The sequence below is a fragment of the Oratosquilla oratoria genome, chromosome 11 (genome assembly GCF_046742065.1).
Source record: "Oratosquilla oratoria isolate Oo_2021 chromosome 11, ASM4674206v1, whole genome shotgun sequence".
Taxonomy (NCBI): domain Eukaryota; kingdom Metazoa; phylum Arthropoda; class Malacostraca; order Stomatopoda; family Squillidae; genus Oratosquilla; species Oratosquilla oratoria.
In genome coordinates, this window is record NC_134787.1 from 24,502,059 (window position 1) to 24,513,470 (window position 11,412).

Consider the following 11,412-nt stretch of genomic DNA (forward strand, 5'->3'; position numbering starts at 1 on the left):
AAATCATACTTAACTTGTATTATATATAGTGTTTATGGAAATTTTAAATCTGATCCTTTCGCTAAAATAATCAACATCTCGAAAAAGTTTTACTTTCTCTTTATAAAATAATGAGTAGTAATTTTATGACTTTTGCATGCAAACAAGACTATTTAATATATGCTTTACACACATGATCACATTTATAAAATCAAAAGTTGGTAAAATACTTCTGCACAATGCATCATTCATTACTAAATATTTGAAATTGAGTAAACAGTTAAAATTTAAAATGTTATTTTAGTTATATTTATCTTATTATTTCTGTAATATCATGTTTTTCTTGTTTGTGCTTGTGCTTATGTTTGAACTTTGTATACTTATTCAAGTATCTGTACACAAATTATACAAACAAGGATAGTAAAAGTTTGGTATACATGAGATTCTTTTATTTGCAACAAAGCAATACTGTCTTGTAAAGAACATATACCAAACAAACTAAAAGAAATAACATTATTCAACTTCAAAAATGAACCATACATCAGGCAACCAAAACATGCAATCAGATATTAAATACCAAACGAAACATTGGAAAATCAGTAATCAAAAACAATATGAAACAAAAATAAACAAAGAAGCAGACATAACATGCATATTAAGCAAAAATAAAGCAAAAAATGTTAACAGAACAAAGGAAAACCCCAAAAGCAAACAAACAAAAATATATACATATGTAGCAAGACAGGTACTGTATTGTAAAAAACATAGACAAAAATAAAAGGATGAACATGCAAGAAATAAGTCACAAAATCAAACAAACAAGATTTGCAATCATACATAAAATAATTTTGCAGAGGATAAAAACATAACTTCTTTGATCAAATTACATGGAAATCACACATTTTAGAGAAAATAGGTAAAATAATGTAACCATATGCTAGTTTTTTATATGAAATTATGCATTTGAGCAAAAACCGTCCTTGTTTGAGATTTGGTCGCCTATGAGTGAGTCGGACGGCATTCGTAGCTGCGGTTGGTAATTTTGCAGAGGATAAAAACGTAATTTCTTTGATCAAATGATATGGAAATCACACATTTTAAAGAAAATAAGTCAAATAATGCAACCATATGCTCGTTTTTTTTATATATACATATACAAAATCGTGCATTTGAGTATAAACCGTCCTTGTTCGGCGTTGGTCGGCTATTAGTGAGTCGGACGGCATTCGTAGCTGTGGTTGGTAATTTTGCAGAGGATAAATGCGTAAATTTTCTTTGATCAAATTGCATGAAAATCACACATTTTAAAGAAAATAGGTCAAATAATGTAACCATATCCTAATTTTTATATAAAATTATGCATTTGAGCAAAAGCCGTCATTGTTTGGGTTTGGTCGGCGTTGGTCGACTTAGGTAATTTTGCAGACGATAAAAACGTAACTTCTCTTTGATCAAATTACATGATAATCACACATTTAAAAAGAAAATTGGTCAAATAATGCAACCACATGCTAATTACTATATAAAATTATGCATTTGAGCAAAAGCCGTCATTATTTGGGTTTGGTCGGCTTTGGTCGGCGTTTAGTGAGACCGTAAAAGAACAAGCATAACACAGAAATCATTCAACAAAAACCGTTAAATTTTAAAACTACCAAAGAACTTTAAGAAGCAGTCACAACCTACAAAAAAAAAAAAAACATACATGCGATTCAACTTTTTTTTGCTGTGTATTTGGCCATTTATTCAAAATTAAGGTAAAAGTTTATAACTTTACCACAAGCTAAGAACATGACATAACTATATCAAAGTTGCTGTGCCTGCCTGGGACTGCCATAAAGATATGGTATGAATTTGACATGATCAATTCATATTTCTAGATATTTGTAAGGTATTCATCTATAATTTTCATTTCCAAGCTAAGTGACACTGCACCGAGTCTGACATAAAGATAAAGAAGATTTTAACTATGTTCTATTTCATTCCTCCATTTTCTGTTAAAGTTTCCATGTATTGTGTATGTTGAATCTCTTACCTTTCTCTGTCTTTAGGAAAAACTTGAAGTATTAGTTGGGGAAAGGCATTTTTTTCTTTTTGCACACCACACATGGGTGATAGTTCCGCCCACACTCTATGATTGAATGTCCCGCTTAATTGTAAACAAACAGACGATGCAGTTAAAACTGGTGATTGGCGTACACGCCATCTAGTGAGAGAGCCGCACAGTAAAATGTATGTGGACGATGCGGCTTTCCGTGAGCTTTCCCGTCTTTCCTTTATAGTCTTTGGTTGTCAGGCTGGACGGCCCTTCACCGCCTTCACTATGCCTCTCCAGATGGTTCTATCCTCTGCCAATCCTTTCCAGTCCTCTCCACGTCCTTCTTTACTCCATCCATCCATCTATACCTGGGTCTCCCTACTGGTCGTCTGCCCTCTACTCCTCCTTCCATCACCTTCTTTGGTAGTCTGTCTGCCTCCATTCGTACGCAGTATCCAGCCCACTTTGCTCTTCTTCCCCGTATTTCATCCTGAATGTACGGTTGCCGAGTCTGATCTCTAATTTCCCTGTTATGTCTTCGTCTCCATTTCCCTTCTTCTTCATCATATACTGGGCCGAGGATTCTTCTCAGGATATTGTTTTAAAAAGAATTCCAGTCTCTTCTCCCTTTCTTTTGTCAGTGTCCATGTCTCACATCCGTACAGGACTGTTGGTTTTATTACTATATTATATGTTCTTATCTTAGTTCTGCTGATGGTCCGACTCTTCATTACAGATGCCAGGGCATGGTAACATCTGTTTCCTACAGCTATTCGTTCGTTTATTTCCATGTCCAATTCATTTCTCTCACTGACAATGGATCCCAGGCACTTGAACTTATCCACTTTCTTCACCCTTAGTGATCCAACTTGCTCTTCTCCTGGTGTATAATTCCCATTTCTACTTAGTTTCATAATTTCCATTTTCTGCTCATTGCTTTTTTTAGGCCTATCTGTTCTGCAGTTTTCTGGAATACTGTAAAGATCTCGTTAATTTCCTACACAGTCTCGGCCACCACATCCACATCATCGGCATAAGCGAGGTGGGTTATCTGACCATTGCATAACTTAGCTCCACCTGGATGGTTGGTAATCTGCCTGACTGCTTTCTCCAGTGCAAGATTAAACAGCAAAGGAGACAGCATACATCCCTACCTAAGGCCACTATGTATATTGAAACTTTCTGTATCTTTCCTTCCAACTCTTACTGTACATCTGCTTCCTATGTAGCACGTTTTAATGAGGGATATTAATTTAGCTGGAATATTCAGTTCTGCCATTATGTGCCACATTGATGGTCTGTGTACACTATCATATGTTTGTTTGAAATCTACAAATAGCTGATATAGGGTCTTATCATATTCGTAATATTTCTCCATTAGTTGGCGGACTGTGTGAATATGTTCCGCAGTTGATCTGTTTCGCCTAAATCCACACTGATATTCCCCCAACCCCTGTTCTGTGTATGGTTTAAGCCGCTTCATTAGAATTCTTGTGTATACTTTGTATAACACGCATAATAGGCTTATCCCTCTATAATTGTCACACTCTAGTTTGCTTCCTTTCTTATAAATTGGAATAATAATCCCCTTTTGCCATTTTGTTGGTAATTTTTCTTTATTCCATATTTCTTTTATTAATTTATAAATCTCTTTTTCCAGGACTTTAGCCCATTTTTTAGTAGTTCTGCTGGTATTTCGTCACAGCTTGGAGCTTTTCCATTTTTTAATTCCTTTATGACCATGGTCATGGTAAGCACTAATATTCCCAATAATAATTACCACAGATATATGTTACAAGACCTGATCAAAAGGTGCCTATACAAAAAAAATCTGTGTTGTGTACCATGGTTTCCCTGTCGAGATGGCGTCTGTGGTGGGTCCAAAGGTGTTGTTTCGGTCCTCCTTGTTGTAGGTGAAGGGTGATTCTTCTGGAGGACTGTACGCCCCTATCTACCTACGTGAGAAGGACAACTACCACCCTGTCCAGAAGAATCACCCTTCACCTACAACAAGGAGGACCGAAACAACACCTTTGGACCCACCACAGACGCCATCTCGACAGGGAAACCATGGTACACAACACAGAAATCGTCGCAGAGGAGAAGGACCTCCAACGTTTGACCATTTTGGAGGCTGTAATCATAAAAGATTTACAACCCATTATTAATGTACAAACAAATGATTTCTCCCTCCTCCCCAGCATGAAACCTGCACGTAGGAGACATTTGTTCACCAAAATACAACCACCAGATCAGAGAACACCCATAAAGGTCCAAAATATCCCCGCAGAGGATAAAATGTCATGCCTTAGGCGATCGGCTAGGCTTAGGAACCAACCAAATAGCGCCAGCCAAACAGAGGAGAGTCATTAAGTGACCTCTCCAAGTTTTTCCTTTATACATATTTATACTCGTCTTGGTCACACTTCCCTTCATTACAACTGAAGATGCAGAACGATCTGCGAAACGTCTTGGGTTTATTATACTGTGTTTTATTTATTTTCATTTATTTTGTATATAACATAGACTTCTGTGTTAATATAAGTTACCAATGTCAATTCGAAATTTGCTTCTTCCCCTCTCATTCCCCCAGAATATGCTTAAAAGAGAATCTCCTGCCACGCTTCACGAATATATATATATATATATATATATATATATATATATATATATATATATATATATATATATATGTGTGTGTGTGTGTGTATTTACCTAGTTGTATTTTACGCACTTTGATTGTTCTTATTAAATTATAAGTTTCTCCAAAAATCTTATTTATGTTTCTCAGGTGACATATTAATTATTCATAACAATGACTCCCAGATCCTTCTCATTTTCTACTTTTTTTATTCCTTCTTCTCCCAATTTATATGATCCTGTTATTCTGTTTTTGCTTTTTCCAAATTCCATTATACTACACTTTTTAGTGTTGAACTCCATCTCCCACTTCCTACTCCATTCCTGTACTTTATTTAGATCACTCTGTAGTGACTCACAATCTTCTTCAGTGTTCACTTTTTTTTTAAATATTTTTGCATCATTTGCAAAGAAGCTCATATAACTTTCAATTTCTTCATCCATATCATTAATATATATAGCAAACATTATTGGGGCCAGAACTGTTCCTTGTGGAACACCGCTTTTTACGTCATCCCATTTTGAGTGTTTGTCTCTTATCACTACTCTCATTTTTCTTTCTTGCAAAAAGTCTTCCATCCATTTAAGCAGTTTGCCCTGTATTCCTCCTTCAGTTTCTAATTTCTTAAGCAACTTCTTATATGGTACTTTGTCAAAAGCTTTTTTTAGGTCTAGAAATGCACAATCAGCCCATCCATCTCTTTCTTGTATTATATCTATTAGCCTTGAATAGAAACATATTAAATTGGTGATGCATGATCGTCCTTGTCTGAATCCAAATTGCCTTGGATTTAGCATGCTGGTTTTTTTTTTCTAAATATTTTACCCATTTACTTTTGATAATTCTTTCACAAATTTTTGCTATTGTACTTGTTGGAGAGACTGGTCAATAGTTGGTAGGGTCTTCTTTATTTCCTCCTTTATATATAGGTACTATATTTGCTTTTTTCCAATCTTCTGGGACTTTTCCTTCCTTCAAGGAACTGTTTATGCTATGTATTTTGTCTGCCAGTTCATTTCTGCATTCTTTCAAAATCCAGTTTGCTATTTCATCTGGTCCATGCGATTTTCTGACATCAAGATTACTCAAGTGTTTCATTATTTCATTCTTTGTTATTTCTATTTCTTTCATAGGGGGGACTTTCTCTTTCCATTCGATCTCTTCAGGTTGTATGTTTTCCCTTGTAAACACTAATTTAAAATGCTTGTTCATAATTTCCGCCATTTCTATTTCCTCAGTGTATTCAACTCCTCCTTGTCTTAATTTCTCCAAATCTTGTTTGTTTTTCAGTTTGCTGTTTACAAATCTGTAAAATAGTTTTGGTTGATCTTTACATTTTTCTATGACATCTTTTTCATATTTTCTCTTTTCCTCTCTGCACGCTTGTGCATATTCATTTCTATAACAAGTATATATTGTCCATTTTTCAGGTCTTTTGTATTTCTTCGATTTGGTCCAAGCTTTGTCTCTTTTGTCTTTTAACTCCCTACAACTTTTGTTGTACCAGCACTTTACATATTCTTTTTCTTGTTTTTGTCTTGGGACATACTTTTCCACTCCTTTTTTATACATTTTTGTCCAAATATTCCATTTCTCTTCTACTGTTGTATCTTCTTTGTGTATTGTTTCCCAGTTTTCATTTTGAAAGAATTCCCTTATCTATATAATTAAAAAATAAACTGACCCTTCGCGTTTGGTGGCATTTCGCTCACACACACCCCGGTGCCCGGTCCGCGTTTGGTGGCATTTCGCTCACACACACCCCGGTGCCCGGTCCGTGTAAGGGTTATTCCACGTTTCTCGCCTCTCATAAGCGGACTCACATCTCACACGCCGACATGGGGAAGGATTCTTCAAAGTTGCAGATGCAAAGAAATAGACATTTCTGGAGGTGGGTTACACGCGAAAAGAAGTTAACTAAAGGGGATTTGAACATAAACAGAAAACTATTTCAGAAGATGAAAAATGAACACATGTTTAAGTTCCCAGACCTGTATCGAGAGACTAAAGCTTTAGCTGTGAAAGAGACGGTGAAGGTGTTTCAGCGAAAGCTGTTGACGTTTAATGAAAAGTTAAAAGAGGATAAGACTTACAAGTATAGTGATGATGTTTTGGATTCTTTGGAAGTTTACGTCGGAGAAATCCCTCAAGAGAGGTCAGATGGGTTTCAAAAGCATTATTTTGCTGGTACTAAATAAAAAGATTCTGTTACAATTATTTCTTTTTCCTGAGGCGAGAGGCATTTGGGGGTAAATCGGTTACACCGCCAACTACGGTGAAGAAGAAGAACTCGAAGAAGAAGAACTCGAAGAAATCGAAGAAGAAGAAGAGGAAGAACTCGAAGAAGAAGAAGAAGAAGAAGAACTCGAAGAAGAAGAACTCGAAGAAGAGAAAGAAGAAGAACTTGAAGAAGAAGAAGAAGTAGAACTCGAAGAAGAAATCGAAAAACTCGAAGAAGAACTCGAAGAACTCGAAAAAGAAGAACTCGAAGAACTCGAAAAAGAAGAACTCGAAGAACTCGAAAAAGAAGAACTCGAAGAACTCGAAAGAGAAGAACTCGAAGAAGAACTCGAAGAACTCGAAGAAGAACTCGAAGAACTCGAAGAAGAACTCGAAGAACTCGAAGAAGAACTCGAAGAAGAAGAAGAAGAAGAACTCGAAGAAGAACTCGAAGAACTCGAAGAAGAAGAACTCGAAGAAGAACTCGAAGAAGAAGAACTCGAAGAAGAAGAAGAACTCGAAGAAGAAGAAGAAGAAGAAGAAGAAGAACTCAAAGAAGAAGAAGAAAAAGAAGAACTCGAAGAAGAAGAAGAACTAGAAGAAGAGGAAGAAGAAGAATTCGAAGAACTCAAAGAAGAAGAAGAAGAAGTAGAACTCGAAGAACTCGAAGAAGAACTCGAAAAACTCGAAGAACTCGAAGAACTCGAAAAAGAAGAACTCGAAGAACTCGAAAAAGAAGAACTCGAAGAACTCGAAAGAGAAGAACTCGAAGAACTTGAAGAAGAACTCGAAGAAGAAGAACTCGAAGAAGAAGAAGAACTCGAAGAAGAACTCGAAGAAGAAGAACTCGAAGAAGAAGAAGAACTCGAAGAAGAAGAAGAACTCGAAGAAGAAGAACTCGAAGAAGAAGAACTCGAAGAACTCGAAGAAGAACTCGAAGAACTCGAAGAAGAACTCGAAGAACTCGAAGAAGAACTCTAAGAAGAAGAACTCGAAGAAGAAGAAGAACTCGAAGAAGAAGAAGAACTCGAAGAAGAAGAAGAACTCGAAGAAGAAGAAGAACTCGAAGAAGAAGAACTCGAAGAAGAAGAACTCGAAGAAGAAGAAGAAGAAGAAGAACTCGAAGAAGGAGAAAAAGAGGGTAGTGATTACCTAGTGCTCAGGATTGCGTAGGCCTAACGATGCACGTAACTACTACGTAAAGCAGTTACGTAATGACTACGCAGACTGCATACATAAAACAATTACCATATAGGGATTAAACAGTACATATATAGGGAATAATTACTACTTATACTATAAACTTTATAGTATAAAGGGAAGAATTACTACAGATGTGTCCTATCGCTGTGTACATGGATGGGGTGGTGTAGGAGGTTGTTGCGAGGGTTGAGGGCGAGGTAGTGGAGATAGTTGAAGGTGGAGAGAAGTGGGAGGTAGGCCAGTTGTTGTTTGCTGGCGACACTGCGCTTCCGGCGGGATCGGTGGGGGGATTGAGGGAGGTAGTGGCGGGGTTTGGGAGGGTATTCGAGAGGATAGAGTTGATGGCGGATGTAGGAGGGGCTGGGGTGGTGGGATGTGCAGCGGTTTGGAGGTGAGTCTTGGAGGAGAAAGGTTGAAGTAGGTGGATGGATTGGGAGATTTGAGGTCGCGTGTGGCGGGGAGGGTAGGGGTGGATTGTGGGTTGAGAAAAGCAAGTGGGTACCTTGGGTGACTGGAAAGTGTAATGAGTGGTAGACATTTGGGAGTGGATGTGTATGGGGGGCGGGTTCATTGTGCCGACGGCACAAAGGATTACAAAGGCGGAGCATGCCGACAGGAGACCTTTTGGTCCATATCTAGGTTGGATGCGAAAAAAAAAATCATAATAAAAATAAATTTATAAATAAAACTGTAATAATGTAAATGACAAATAAAATACATAAATAAATGCATAGGTATAGTTAAATAATAAACAAACAGGTAAATAGTAAATAATAATAAATTGACATACAGTATAACTAATAATAAATGAAAATCAAACAGACAAATGATAACAAAACAAAAACAAATAATATAAGATAAATTATAATCATTACAGCATCTTGCTTAGGTGTTTATCTAAATGATTCTTAAAGCTTTGAGCTGAACTACATTGCACTACCTGTGCAGGAAGTTTATTCCATTAATTAGATACACGGTTGGCACAGTTGTTTCTACCTACTTCCAAATTGAATCTATTTCCGGACAGTTTGAGACCATTGTTTCTTGTCTGATTCTCATTCAGTGTGAAAATTTTGTCACTTTTGATGTTGTCAATTCCCTTTAGAATTTCAAAGACCTGTATCAAGTCACCTCTGAGTCTACACTTTTTAGGGAAAACAGATTCATATGTTTTAGTCGATTTTCGTATATTTATTTTTGATATTTGGAATCCGTTTTGTGGCTCGCCGTCGTACTTTTTCCAGTCTGTCAATGTCTTTAATGAGATTCGGTGACCATACGGAAACAGCATATTCCAAATGTGGACGAACTAACGATTTATATAGCTTGTTAATGAGTGATGGACTTTTGAAATCAAAAGATCGCGCAATCAGTCGTAGAATATTATTTGCTTTCTCAGAGGCTGAAATACACTGCTTGGATGATTTGAGATCGTTACTGATAATTACGCCGATATCTTTTTCACTATCCACTTTTGTTAACGAATTTCCAAATAACTTGTAATCGTACTTACTGTTATTTTTACCTATGTGCATTACCTTGCATTTACCTGTGTTAAATTTCATTAGCCACTTTTCAGACCATTGCTGTAATTTATCTAAATCTTCTTGAATGTCTAATTGGTTTAAGTGATCATTTGCCATTCTGCACAGTTTTGTATCATCAGCAAATATGGAAACAGTAGATTTTAGTCCATGGTCTATATCATTTATATATACTATGAATAGAAGTGGCCCAAGAACGGAACCCTGAGGAACTCCACTCATAACATTTTTCCATCTAGAAGTTTTTCCATTTAAAACAACTCTCTGTATGGAGCTGAGACGTGGAACATAAGAAAAGAAGAGAGGAAGAGTTTGGATGTGCTTGAGGTGAATTCTCTGACAGGGGTTGCAGGGTTGGATGGAGTGAGAGGCGAGGGGTGGAGGAGAACGGGGGTGGAGGGGGAGATGGCATTGGTGGGATACTATTAGGATGGCTTAGGCGTGTGGAAGGAGTGAGTGAAGAAGGATTGGTGTGGGTGGTGGAAGGCGGTGGTGGATGGAGCGACCGAACATGTGATGGATAGGATGAAGAAGGCGTTGAGCAGGAGGGGGGGGGGTGTCTGATGAGGGTGGAAGGGAGGGAGCAGAGAATAGGAGTGAGTGGAGAATGGCTGTATATGGATGATACTGCGATGCATGGAAGGGAGTGGATGGGGTATAGGGAATGGCTATGTGAATGATATTTTGACGCAACCGGAAAGGATTTCTCCCCGTCTTCAACGTTTCTGCATATGGGAACGGAGAGGGGGGGGGGGTGCCGATTAAATGAAGCCGCCTTGCTGTGAATGCGCTGTCTCTTGCTACATTGCTTCTGATCCAGGGCGATGGGCGAGATGCAGAGATGACGCGTCATCAATGACGAGCCAAGATGGGAGGGGGGCGGATGGGAGCGGAATGGGTGGGGATGAAATGGGTGGAAGTGGAATTATGCCTTTTGACTTTGGTATATGTATGTATGTATGTATCATTATTATTGTTATTATTATGAATTGTGTTCATCTTCACCATTCTTTGATATTATTATTATCATCATTACTACCATTATTATAGTTCTAATCAAAAGAATGGGTGATGGTTTGGAGCGGTGATGCATATGCAACTCTGGGCGTGTGTGGCTGTGAAGGATGCGTGGGAGAAACTGACCCGGATCAAAGACATCTTGTGAAGGAGAGGCCTACTGTGCACTTGCTTTGTTTTGAAATGTCGTTAAGCGCGTGCATCCGAATGCGAAAATCGCTGCAAATATCAAACTGGAACTTCTGACAGAGAATATTTAGTGACCTGATGGTTAATGAAAGGCTTTCCCTAAGTTGAATAAAATCGTTTGATGGCAGTTAGACTATGCATGCAAAAGGACACCACTCCCGAATGACATGACAGAAACTGTGGACTTCAGTATGTTGATGAACACTTATTTGTTTTGAACGGTAATACGACACCTTGCGATGAGTGAAGTGCTTCGTAGTCAGAGGGGAAGATTAGTTGCACTGAGACGGGAGTGTGTGTGTGTGCATGATCACTGGAGAATATACACTGAGTTTGCAATGCCCTTGAGACGGCTATTATGATTATGTTGCCAACTAGGACTGCTGTTGCCGTTGTTAGGCCTATAAAAGAAAACGTTATTTTTTTCAAGAATGACTAGTTTATTTCATTCGTTTTTCTATCCAAATAAAAGGGAAATGGGTGATGGATGGGAGTGTGATGGCCAGCTACCTCCCACGTAAGGGGGAAGACACCTATTGGTGTAGGAATAGCTAGGTTGACAGAATCTACTAGTGAATTCA

General features: G+C 37.8%; 1 protein-coding gene across 1 annotated transcript in view; it reads right to left on the minus strand.

Annotated features, from left to right (window-relative positions):
- Positions 1-11,205, minus strand: part of LOC143029675 (cytochrome P450 2L1-like) — a 52,569-nt gene extending 41,364 nt beyond the window's left edge. The window contains exon 1 of the mRNA XM_076192489.1: positions 11,065-11,205. The gene's annotated coding sequence lies outside the window, so the exon portion shown is untranslated. The remainder of the gene's footprint in view (positions 1-11,064) is intronic.
- Between the last annotated feature and the right edge of the window lie 207 nt (positions 11,206-11,412).